The sequence below is a fragment of the Phoenix dactylifera genome, unplaced genomic scaffold (genome assembly GCF_009389715.1).
Source record: "Phoenix dactylifera cultivar Barhee BC4 unplaced genomic scaffold, palm_55x_up_171113_PBpolish2nd_filt_p 000790F, whole genome shotgun sequence".
Taxonomy (NCBI): Eukaryota; Viridiplantae; Streptophyta; class Magnoliopsida; order Arecales; family Arecaceae; genus Phoenix; species Phoenix dactylifera.
The window spans coordinates 19816-33304 of NW_024068159.1; the positions used below are offsets into that span (position 1 = coordinate 19816).

The 13489-nt window shown below is 39.0% G+C and overlaps 2 non-coding genes across 2 annotated transcripts; both read right to left on the reverse strand.

The window, feature by feature from the left end:
• Positions 1–3865: 3865 nt before the first annotated feature.
• Positions 3866–3971, reverse strand: LOC120107201. The gene has a single exon (XR_005509105.1). It is a non-coding gene; the product is annotated as a small nucleolar RNA R71 (small nucleolar RNA).
• A 2791-nt stretch (positions 3972–6762) lies between these two features.
• On the reverse strand, positions 6763–6868 carry LOC120107199. The gene has a single exon (XR_005509103.1). It is a non-coding gene; the product is annotated as a small nucleolar RNA R71 (small nucleolar RNA).
• Positions 6869–13489: the final 6621 nt, after the last annotated feature.

Genomic DNA, 13489 nt, shown 5'->3' on the forward strand with positions numbered 1-13489 from the left:
GCGGTTGGTTTCTTATCTTCCAAAGTTCATAAGGAGTTTTCTTGGTTATAGGTCGTATTAAAACCCGATTTAGAATATGGCAAGCAGTGCTTATAGCTTCAACCCAAAAGTACTTTGGAAGATTTGACTCGCACAACATCGTGCGTGCCATTTCTGCCAAGGTCCTATTTTTCCTTTCAACAATCCCATTTTGTTGAGGCGTTCTAGGTGCTAAAAATTGATGTGAGATACCATTTTCATTACAAAATTCTTTAAAGTGTTGATTTTCAAATTCAGTTCCATGATCACTTCGAATTGCTATTAAAGTGAGCTTCTTTTCATTTATGATATTATTATAATATTTCAAGAATGCTGAAAATGCTTCATTCTTATGTGCCAAAAATGAAACCCATGTATATCTTGAAAAATCATCTACTATAACTAGTCCATACTTCTTCCCTCCTAGACTCGTAGTTCTAGTGGGTCCAAAGAGATCCATATGTATGAGTTCAAAAGGCCTAGTTGTTGATACTATATTCTTTGATTTGAAGGATGATTTTGTTTGTTTTCCTAATGAGCATGGTCCACAAATTTTGTCCTTTTCAAAGATCAATTTTGGCACATCTTTTATTAATTCCTTCTTGACTAGTTTTGATATTAAATCTATACTAGCATGTCCTAGTCTACGATGCCAAAGCCAACTTGTTTCATTTTTCTTTTCTTCATTAGTAATTAAACATAATCCATTTTTCTTGCCTAATTCATGAAGATCTACCATGTAAATATTTCTTTGCCTTTGTCCTATAAGTACAATGCTATTATCTTTAGGATTTGTGATTATGCATACTGATGCTTCAAATGTGACTTTAAACCCTTTATCACAAAATTGACTTATGCTAAGTAGGTTATGTTTCAAACCATTAACTAATAAGACATTTTCTATGAAGGTAGATGGAGTAATAAAAATTTTATCCTTTCCAATGATATACCCTTTTCCATTGTCTCCATAGGTTACTACTCCACCCTTCTTAGACTCCAAGGTGACAAATTGGTCTACGTCATCGGTCATGTGTCTTGAACAGCCGCTATCTAGATACCATCATTTATCCACCTTATTAGCTGCAAGACACCCCTGCAATCAAGATCAAGAATGAGCTTTAGGTATCCAAACTATGTTGGGTCCTTTAGGGTTAGTACTTGATGTTCCTTTTGGAACCCAAACTTTCTTGGATTTAAGCTTATAATTGTTACTCAATTTGTTGTAGCTAGACTTTCTATAGTTACATTCATATGCTTTATGTCCTAATTTATTGCAACAATGGCAAGTTATATTTTCATTTTTAGCTTTTACAAATATGCTCTTTAAGTATTTTTGTTTCCTATTTGTTTTATATCCTAATCCAGCTTTATCATATACAGCTTTTTGACTATCAAGAATCATATTTAATTTGGTTGAGCTAAGTGTAAACTTGTCTACTAAGGATTTATATTTTTCAGCATCTTCTTTTAACTTGACATTTTCAGCAATTAGATTCTTGGTTTCATTTGTGAGTCTCCTACTTAATGTTTCATAATTATTAGATAGTTTCAGCTTATCTTTGATAAGAGATTGATTTTCTTCTTTTAGAACTTTATTTTTATTGATCAGTTTTTTGTGTTCTTCCATGAGTTCTAAAAATGCATCATGTAATTCATCAACGGTAAAATCACATTCAAGTTCAGAATCTACCTCATCGTCATTGGCCATATGGCAGATTTGGGCCGTCTCTTGATGATCTTCCTCTTCCGAACTTGACTCCTCACTTTCACTCCATTCAGCCATGAAGTTCTTCTTCTTAAGTTTTCTTGCCATCCACTTTAATTCTGGGCAATCTATCTTAAAATGCCCGGACTTGTTACACTCATAACAAATTGGTGTTTCCTTTTCTTTCTCTTTGTCCTTACCCTTTTCTTTGCTTGAGCTACCTTTGAAGAAGGGTTTCTTTTTATGATTGAAAGGGAGGTGATTAGCTATCAAAGTAATCTCTGCAAGGGAGCTAGCACCCTGGGGAGATTGGAGCATTTGGATTGGTCCTCTGCTTCGTGTGGATACCCGTAGAGGCCGGACGCTTGTGCAGCTTCAAGCGAACCTTCATCCCAAAACCACGAACTCCAGTTTGCGGTGATCATCTACCCGCACAAGGTGAAGATCTGATCTTCCAATTATTTTTAAAAATTTTTAATCCTTATCTAACTACGAACGGTTTTTGAACACGTTCATGCGATGAACGGTTGATCTTGCGCATGCCTCTTCCGCTGCCATCTGAATTTTTTTTAAAATTTTCTGCGGCATGGGCGGGTTCTAACAAAATTCATGAAAAAAAATGGATAAGATCAAATTCTCTCTCTTCATGGCATATGTCATCCTTATCTTTATCTCACTTCTAATTAAGCTTGAATTTCGAATTTAGTCACCATAAAATCACCACGTGACCCTCTAATCTGATTGGGGGCATGGGAATTTCAAAATTGAAAGAGGGAGTGGTAACATGATGAATTCAAAATTAGATCAAGCTTCATCATGTACTTGAATTTTGAATTCAAAATTCAAAATCCCACAAAATCCTCCCCAAATATGGGATGGTTGGCATGAAGTTAGAGGGGATAGCAACATTAAAAGGACCTCCATCAGCTGGTGGTCGAATTCAAGGAAAAAAGAAGAAAAAAAGAAAAAAGAAAAGAGAGGAACCCTAGTTCATGCATGGAAAAATTCTGCATTCAATCTAGCCGACTTCTTCCTCCTCTAAGTCTATCACGCCATTAGTATTAGGGGTCCCTGATAAGAGTCTTTAGATCAGATCTAAATCCTCTTCAATCCCTCTAAACCTTTCCTCCATGTTCTTCCAAGAAGGCGGATCAAAAGTTGATAGCGTTGGAAAGATCAAATTTCAGCCTCAAGAAATTCTGCGCAAGCTAGCACTTCCACAGGATTGGATCTCTCCAGAAACTTCGCATGTACTTCTCGTAGAGGCCATTCGTGCGCATGACTGCGAAGTCAAGGATCAGATCCACAAGTTTCATCCATCATAAAAGGTATTAATTTAGCATTAATCATTCATTATGGTGTCAAGATCTAGGTCCGATTCTCTGAGGTTTTACCCTCTTTTGGGGCTCCTCACGGAGATATCTCCAGAATCCATTCGATGGATATTCGGAGATTAATTGGAATAGAGTTCTCAAGTTTCAGATCTAATAGTTAATCATGAATAAGAGTTTTAGCATAATTGTCTAAACGATTCCGGCATAATCCTATGTGTTCTTAATGTGCTAATTTCTAGATTTGATCTTGTAAGCATGCATGAATTAAATTGTTTGATTCATTTTTCCGCTGCATTTTTGAAACTTAAAAAGACCTACGTGTGGCTTGATCCCCTTTGTGATGGGGTATGTAGGCAACCCGATCAGGTTCAGCCATGGTTTTTTTTTAAAAAAAAATTAAGAATGCTTAACACTGAAGAACCCAGGATTCACTTTCATGAAAAACAACCCAAACTCCTGAGGAAGTACTTTACTCCCACCATTTACACTTCCCCATCTTGCATTCGATTACCAGAGGTAGCAGCTGTACAATATAAAATAAAATCTCGTGTGATCCAAATGCTCCCATCTTTTTATGGGCTCACCAACGAAGACCCATATAAACACCTAGATGAATTTCTTGAGATTTGCACCACTGTCAAGATACAGAACTTCACTGATGATGCTCTGAAACTTAGATTATTCCCTTTCTCTCTTAAAGATAGAGCTAAGCAATGGCTGAATTCTTTAGAAGCCAACTCGATTCGTTCCTGGGATCAAATGCAACAAGAATTTCTTAAAAAAGACTTTCCTATAGGAAGAACGAACCAGTTTAGACGTGCCATCACAAGCTTCTTCCAAACTGAGTGAGAAGAATTTCATGAAACCTGGGAGAGATTTCGGGACCTAATCCGTAAATGCCCACATCATCAAATACCTAAATGGCAGCTAGTGCAATATTTCTATGACGGATTGACTGAACGAAACCATCAGATGATCGATGCCGCATGCGGGGGGACTTTCATGCTTCAAAATGCGCATGAAGCATGGCAATTATTTGAAAATCTCAATGAAAACTCCCTCCACCATGCTTCCTGTTCTTGTCAAGCACCCCCGAGTTCTCAAAGAAAAGGGACCATTTGTGAAATAAGTCATTGTATGGACCTGTCTAGCAAGGTAGATGCATTATCCCATAAGATTGACCAACTGATGATAGGAGAACTTGTCATTAGCTCTTCCCAAGCACAAGTGTGTGCTATCTATTCTAGCCCATCGCATCCTATTCATGAGTGCCCCTCAGCACCCCAATTCTCCGAACTCGTGCAAGAACACATCAATGCTGCTCAAACACAGCCCAGACTGGTTAATGACCCATTTTTCAATACATATAATCCGGGATGGCGGAATCATCCAAATTTTTCTTGGAAGCAGCAAGCTTCGAATACTGCCCAACCCTACTCCCAAAATTTTCGAAACCCTCAGAATTTTCATCTCTACCATCCCTCAACTCAATTTCAACATCCTCCTCCTCCAACCCAAAGAAATACAGCCTTTGAGGAGAAAGTATTGACCGTCCTTTAAGGTTTGGAGGCAAACACACAACTATTGCACTCTCACATGCAATCCATTGCTATGCTAGAATCCTAAATGGGTCAACTAGCTAATGCATTAAAACAAGCGAGAGGAAGACAAGCTTCCAAGTCAACCAATGAGTAATCCAAGGGGACAATACGTGGCTCAAGAAACTCGACTAAATCATGAGCAAGCCAATGCTTTGACTATACTTAGGAGTGGACGTGTAATTGATAAGAAGGTTGGAGAGGGTAACAATAAGGAAGGTGAAGAAGAGGAGAGGAATGTGTCACATGAAAATCCAAAACCTTCTTTTTCTTCTTCAGCTAGTCCACCGTCTGCCACAACTCATATTGCAAAGGCCCCATTTCCTGAAGCACTTAATGCACCCTCTCCCTTTGGCAAGAAGGGAACTTCACTAGAAGAGATGATGGAGGTTTTCAAACAAGTTAAAATCAACCTTCCGCTCCTTGATGCCATCAAACAAGTTCCTTCCTATGCCAAATTTCTCAAAGACCTTTGCACCCAAAAGCGAAAATTTAGGACACATGTGCCTAAAAAGGTCCTCCTAACTGAGCAGGTAAGTTCCATTCTCCAACACAACATCCCTACGAAATTCAAAGATCCTGGCACTCCCACTATCCAGTTAGCAAATTCTTCTTCGTGATTTATTTTTAAAAGAAAAATAACTTGTTTTCAATCGCTGTGGACCGACACCCGTAATCACTATCCTACAGGATACGTGCTATTGCGTGGTTTATTTTTGAACTTGAAAGAACCGATCAATTTTTGGCGCCATTGCCGGGGATTGCTTGCATAGTTATTTTTCCTATCATTAAAAAAAAATTAATTAATTAAAAAAAAACTTTCAAAATATATATATATATAAATTATTTTCTATTATTGTTACTTTTCTTATCTCTTTTTTTCTCGTCTACTAATTTTTTTTAAATTTTCTTTTGATCTTATTTGATCAGGAATCGAAGAAAAAATCTGGGATGATCAAAAAGAGAACTGCTGGAAAAGGAATGCTGTAGAGGTTTGCCTAAAAAAAAAATAAATTGCTGGGGAAATTTCCTTTGGTAACCTCTAAACCTTTCTTATTTAAATTAAGTATTAGCTTGAAATTTTGTGGTGATTGTTTGATTTTAATTTTAGCAAAAGTGTGAATGCGTGCCTGATACACATACACCAATTAATCTGCACTTAGTAAGGGCAATCACCCCAACAAGATAAGAGCCGGATTTCATCACCGGACTCTTGCCCAATTTAGGTGAACTCAATCTCACATAGTGTCACTTTAATTAAAATCAACTAGACATTGGCCTCTAGGGACATTCGAGCTCAATAGGACGAAGATCACCGAAAGTTGCACCAATTTTGCTCTGTGGCTTAGTTGATGTCTAGGCAAGCTTTGTCCCTATAAGGGAGACAGTTCATCTGTTCGAGGCAAGTGGGTTTTAAGTGGGACCTTTGCGAACGCATCGTGACCCCTCCACTTACCTGGGAGCTTACCTGGTCAACTCGGTTCATTAGACCGGATTGGAGGCTTAGGTGCCCTCTTCAAACCAGTTAGGAGCTGTCTAGTAATTTTAGGACAAAGATTAGAATTGATATGCTTTTCTCTTTTATTGCATGCTTGATTGATCGAGGACTAGTGTATGCAAGGTAATCGTTCTAGAGTACGAAACCTATTACCTTTTGACCCTGAAATAGAACGAACCCTTAGGAACATTCGAGCTAAGATCAAAACATTAGGATCATCCCCACCTCTTAAGATGGCTGAAGAACAACCCAAACGCCTGAGGGAGTACTTTACTCCCACCATTTACACTTCCCCATCTTGCATTCGATTACCTAAAGTAGCAGCGGTACAATATGAAATAAAGTCTAGTGTGATCCAAATGCTCCCATCTTTTTATGGGCTCACCAACGAAGACCCATATAAACACTTAGATAAATTTCTTGAGATTTGCACCACTGTCAAGATTCAGAACTTCACTGATGATGCTCTGAAACTTAGATTATTTCCCTTCTCCCTTAAAGATAGAGCCAAACAATGGCTGAATTCTTTAGAAGCTAACTCGATTCGTTCTTGGGATCAAATGCAACAAGAATTCCTTAAAAAATACTTTCCTATAGGAAGAACGAACCAGTTTAGACGTGCCATTACAAGCTTCTCCCAAACCGAGGGAGAAGAATTTCATGAAACTTGGGAGAGATTGCGGGACCTAATCCGTAAATGCCCTCATCATCAAATACCTAAGTGGCAGCTAGTGCAATATTTTTATGACGGTTTGACTGAACGAAACCGTCAGATGATCGATGCTGCATGCGGGGAGACTTTCATGCTTCGAAATGAGCATGAAGCATGGCAACTATTTGAAAATATTAATGAAAACTCCCTCCACCATGCTTCATGTTCTCGTCAAGCACCCCCGAATTTTTAAAGAAAATGGGCCATTTGTGAAATAAGTCATTCTATGGACCTGTCTAGCAAGGTAGATGCATTGTCCCATAAGATTGACCAACTGATAATAGGAGGACATGTCGTTAGCTCTTCCCAAGCACAAGTGTGTGCTATCTGTTCTAGCCCATCGCATCCTATTCATGAGTGCCCCTCAGCACCCCAATTCTCCGAACTCGTGCAAGAACACATCAATGCTGCCCAAACACAGCCCAGACCGGGTAATGACCCATTTTCCAATACATATAACCCGAGTTGGCGGAATCATCCAAATTTTTCTTGGAGGCAGCAAGCTTCTAATACCTCCCAACCCTTCTCCCAAAATTTTCAAAACCCTCAGAATTTTCATCTCTACCGTCCCTCAACTCAATTTCAGTATCCTCCTCCTCCAACCCAAAGAAATACAGCCTTTAAGGAGAAAGTGTTGACTGCCCTTCAAGGTTTGGAGGCAAACACACAACTATTGCACTCTCACACGCAATCAATTGCTAAGCTAGAATCCCAAATGGGTCAACTAGCCAATGCATTAAACAAGCGAGAGGAAGGTAAGCTTCCAAGTCAACCAATGAGTAATTCTAGGAGACAATACGTAGCTCAAGAAACTCGACTAAATCATGAGCAAGTCAATGCTTTGACTACCCTAAGGAGTGGACGTATAATAGATAATAAGCTTAGGGAGGGTAACAATAAGGAAGGTGAAGAAGAGGAGAGGAATGTATCACATGAAAACCCAAAACCTTCTTCAGCTAGTCCACCATCTGCCACAACCCACATTCCAAAGGCTCCATTCCCTGAAGCACTTAATGCACCCTCTCCCTTTGGCAAGAAGGGAACTTCATTAGAAGAGATGATGGAGGTCTTCAAACAAGTTAAAATCAACCTCCCACTCCTTGATGCCATCAAACAAGTTCCCTCCTATGCCAAATTTCTCAAAGACCTTTGCACCCAAAAGCGGAAATCTAGAACACATGTGCCTAAAAAGGTCCTCCTAACTGAGCAGGTAAGTTCCATTCTCCAACACAACACCCCTCCAAAGTTCAAAGATCCTGGTGCTCCCACTATTTCCTGTGTCATAGGAGATAACTCCATTGATCGAGCACTTTTAGATCTAGGGGCAAGTGTGAATCTTCTACCCTATTCAGTCTATGAGAAATTTGGGTTAGGTGAATTAAAACCCACCTCGGTGTTCTTACAATTGGCTGATCGATCTGCGAAGATACCACGGGGGATGATTGAAGATGTTCTTGTCAAGGTAGACAAATTCTATTTTCAGTAGATTTTATCGTCCTTGATATGGAATATGTGTCCAACCAAAAAGAATAAATCCCTGTGATTCTTGGTCATCCCTTTTTAGCGACAGCCAATGCATGTATTAACTGTAGAACTGGGGCAATGGACATATTATTTGGGAACATGAAAATTAAGTTGAATGTGTTTCATGCCGCTGACCAACATGTGAGGGAAGACGAGTGTTGCCTAATTGACGAAATGGATGATCTTGTAGAGGAAGCCTTCCCCTATATCTTAGCGGATGACCTCCTAGAGGCATGCTTGGCCCATTTTGACATTGACAACTTTGATATAGACAAGGCCATAGAAGAAGTCAACATCTTACTCGACTATCAATCTTCCATGAGTTCCCTTCCTTGAAAGATCCGACCTGAACCTCTTCCCCCCATTGCTAGCGCACCACTTTGTCCTTCCATTGATTCTCCACCTAAACATGAGTTAAAGCCACTTCTGACAACTCTTAAGTATGCCTTTCTAGGACCAGAAAATATCCTCCCTGTAATCATCGCGGCCAACTTATCTACTGAACAGGAAGGTAAACTTTTAAGGATGCTAGAAGAGAATAAACATGCCATAGGATGGTCTATAGCCGATTTGAAAGGGGTTGACCCCTCCATTTGTATGCATCGAATTCACCTCGAAGATGATGCAAAGCCTACCCGAGAAATGCAAAGAAGACTCAATCCTAACATGAAGGAGGTAGTCAAGAAAGAAGTGGTGAAGTTACTAGATGTCGGAATCATTTACCCGATTTCTGATAGTAAGTGGGTAAGTCCGACACAAGTGGTACCAAAAAAATCAGGTATCACTGTGGTTGAAAATACGGAAGGAGAATTGATACAAATACGCACAACCACGGGTTGGCGCGTGTGCATTGACTACAGAAAACTTAACTCAATGACTAGGAAGGACCATTTTTCTCTACCTTTCATAGATCAAATTTTGGAACGGTTGGCTGGTCAAGATTTCTACTGCTTCTTAGATGATTATTCTGGATATAAACAAGTACCTGTCTACCCGGACGATCAAGAGAAAACCATCTTTACCTGTCCATTTGGGACATTTGCATATAGAAGGATGTCTTTTGGACTATGCAATGCATCCGTAACTTTTCAATGATATATGATGGCCATTTTTTCAGATATGGTGGAACACTTTCTAGAAGTGTTCATTGATGATTTCTCAGTTTTTGGCCTATCTTTTGACGATTGTCTGGATAATTTAACTTTAGTTCTGAAAAGATGTAAGAAGACCAACCTAGTGTTAAGTTGGAAAAAGAGCCATTTCATGGTTCAAGAAGGCATAGTCTTGGGACACGTCGTGTCCAAGAGGGGTATTGAAGTAGATAAAGCCAAAGTTGATCTTATATCCAATCTCCCTCCACCCAAAACTGTGAAGCAAATTCGTTCATTCCTTGGCCATGCTGGTTTCTACCATCGCTTCATTCAGGATTTCAGTAAGATTTCCAAACCCTTGTGCAATCTTCTTGCCAAGGACACTCCCTTTCTCTTTAACGAAGCATGTGAGGAGGCATTTGAAAATCTTCACTCGAAATTGACCACTGCACCTATCATACGGCCTCCTAATTGGATCCTTCTATTTAAACTGATGTGTGACGCATCCGACTATGCCATTGGGGCAGTTTTAGGACAACGACTAGATAAGGTACCTCATGTCATCTACTACGCTAGTAAAGCACTCTCATATACACAATTGAACTACACCACCACTGAGAAAGAGTTACTAACTGTAGTATTTACGCTAGACAAGTTTCGATCTTACCTTTTAGGATCCAAGGTTACCGTATTTACTGATCATGCTGCCCTTCGACACCTTCTTGCAAAGAAAGATACCAAACCCCGTTTGATTCGATGGATTCTTTTACTACAAGAATTTGACCTAGAAATTTGTGACAAGAAAGGTGCTGCAAATGTCGTAGCGGACCACTTATCTAGGATTCTTCTTGAGCCCTCTCAAAATACCTCACCCTTACACGACTCTTTTCCAGATGAACAATTATTTGAGGTATAAGGAATAAAAACACCATGGTTTGCGAACATAGTGAATTACCTTGCCATATGATGAATTCCTGATGATTGGTCAACTCAAGACAAGTATCGATTCTTTTCACAAGTAAAGTTCTATTATTGGGATGATCCCGATCTATTCAAGTATTGTCCCGATCAAGTAATCCATCGATATGTCCCCGAATACGAATTTCAAAGTATTCTTTCATTCTGCCATTCACAAGCTTGTGGGGGACATTTTGGGGGTAGAAAAACTGCAGCAAAAGTTTTACAAAGTGGATTTTATTAGCCCATACTTTTCAAAGATGCCCATAACTTTTGTCAAACTTGTGAATGGTGCCAATAGATGGGTACCATCTCTCGTAGAGATATGATGCCTCTCAATCCTATTTTAATTGTAAAAATCATTGATGTCTGGGGTATTGACTTTATGGGCCCTTTTCCACCATCTTTTGGTTTCGAATACATTCTGGTAGGGGTTGATTATGTCTCAAAATGGGTAGAAGCTGTCGCCACTAAAACTAATGACCACAAGGTTGTGATTAAATTTTTACATTAAAATATCTCTTGTCCTTTTGGCACACCTCGAGCCATCATCAGTGATGGGGGATCTCATTTTTGCAACCAGTCTTTCGAGACTTTGGCTCACAAATATAACATCACCCACAAAGTTGCTACCCGATTGTTGGGAATTCTATCCTAAATGTCAATCGTCAGCATGTTGATGATTGAATTTTGTAAATGAATTGACAAATTAATAAAGTATTATTTGGCATTATTCATCATTTCATTGTACATTTTCAAATGAACTCTTATATGATGAAGTTCTTAAGACTTGTTTTATGATAAAGGAGGATTTATCATCAAGTCTTTAAAACTGTTCGCGATCAAATGATATGATGTTGCTAGGACGACAGCATTATCGAGATTAGATCGTTGTGTGACATATACATTGGTTGTCCTCTTAACCAAGGAGTGTGGAGACACTGATATGTCATACAGGTGAAGTGTAGGAGTACATTTCACTGAACGTGACTAATTCCGGAATGCTCTACTATCAAGAGATGTTCCGAGTGGATATGGATATAAGTTTGGCCCTCTGACTTGAGACCGCGACCTGTGACTAGCAAGCAACTCACCGTACTTTGGTACCGGACTACCTGAATTTCTAATTCGGTGATGGAAGGTCACTGGGTACAGTCAAGTACTTGCATAGTCAGTTGTGAATCAAGATGGAATTGACCCCTCCTGGAAACAGAAAATAATGCCTTGTGTTCAATTTAGCAAAACCTTGGCCAGGGTAATCCTTGTGAGGAGTCACAGAATTTCTAAAGTTGAATCATATCATGGATGCACTTATTACAAAGTTGACAGAATTTTGAAGTCATCCTGGCATTTAGGAGTCATAGGGATAAATTATACCGTAACCATAGTCCAAGGGTTTTTGAATGTTGCTTTGCAATCATTCGGCATATCCGGACGTCGGGTACCATTTCTAGATGGTCATTTCGATTAGTACAAGAAGTTGTTCTTGTGCTACCGGCTTAGGTTCGAACCTATGGGGTCACACACATAGAAATTTCTAGGTTGATCAAATGGTTGATTGATGATTAAGAATCATTCAGGGATAATTTGGTCAATTCGATTGACAAATTATCCTAAGCAAAAATTGCATTAAAATAATTATTGAATTATTGGAAGTTTAATTAGTAATTGGATTACTAATAAATTTAATTTGATTGAATTATTGAACTTTAATTAAGCCAAATTGAATTAGATTCAATTTGGGCTAAATTAGGATTTGACCTAATTCGATCGGGTTCGATCCAAGCCGATTGGGCATAACCTAATTGATCGAACTTCACCCAGTTGAATTGGGATTGACTAAAGTCAATTAAGAGTCCTTATTTGATGAGAATTAAGAGTCCAAATAATCAAAATTTATTATGGAGAAAAATTTCTAAAATTTAGGACCCTAGCTTTCTTTCTTGGAGAAGAAAGACACCTCATCCTTATCCCTAAAAGCAGTGGTGCCTATCCTCTTTATTTTTGGCATGAGAAAGAGGAGACGTGGGGCTATTTTTCAAAAAAATATGGCACCTCAAATTTTCCTAAAAAGATAGGAATCAAATCCCTAATTTGTAGGGACTGCATGACGGATCAAGCAAGATGGCGTGTAATTGAAGTTTGGGGTGCAATAACCCCCTGATTTTTAGGGATTCTTGGCACAAGATTAAAAGAGAATTTGTTCATCTCTTAGCTGCCGATTCACCAAAATTTTTTGGGAATTTTATCATCCAAATTTGTTGGCCAAAAGAGGTGTGACGCGTGGAGGGTCTTTTGGCTATAAAAGGACCCCCACACCTAGGTTTTGAAAAGATGGTGTTTAGAAAGGGTTCTAAATTCTGAAAAAATTCTGAGAGCCTGACACCTTCTCTCCTCCTCCTTCTCCTTCATCTCCATCCTTCATCTTCTCAAAGAAGAATCAAAAGTTGAGTGCTTCGAGGGAGAAAAGTTCAGCCACTGCAGCACCTCTGCACGAGCTAGCACTCCTGCAGTTGTGGATCTTCCTAGAACTTCGCGTGGACTATCCGTAGAGGCCGGACACGTGTGCGGCTATACAAGGTGATCAAGTCATCATCAAAGTTTTCAAAGTAAAAAGGTATGAGATCGGATCTCATTAAAAATTAAAATTAAAAATCAACTAGGTTGCTGAAATTCTGCATAACTACATGTTAGACATAGAAGTATGCCTACTTGTTTAGGATAAATGTTTAAAGTTCTGGATCTATTTTTGTTGTAGAGATATGATCTCTAGCATGCATAGGAATTAAATAGTTTAATTCATGCTTTCACTGTAAAATTTTTAAAAATATATGCATGCGACCACCAGGGTTTCCAACAGTGCTATCAGAGCCAGGTTCAAAGTAGTTTAAATATTTATGCCTAAAACAAGTTTTCTAATCTTAGTAGTCAAGTAATCTGATTGGAATGATCACCAGGCCGTCCGGTCATAGGAGAAAGAAGGGTTCATAACCTTCTTTTGCCATTCAATGGGATCTCTTATGGCGTGTAGGGGTGCCACTGTGATTCAATC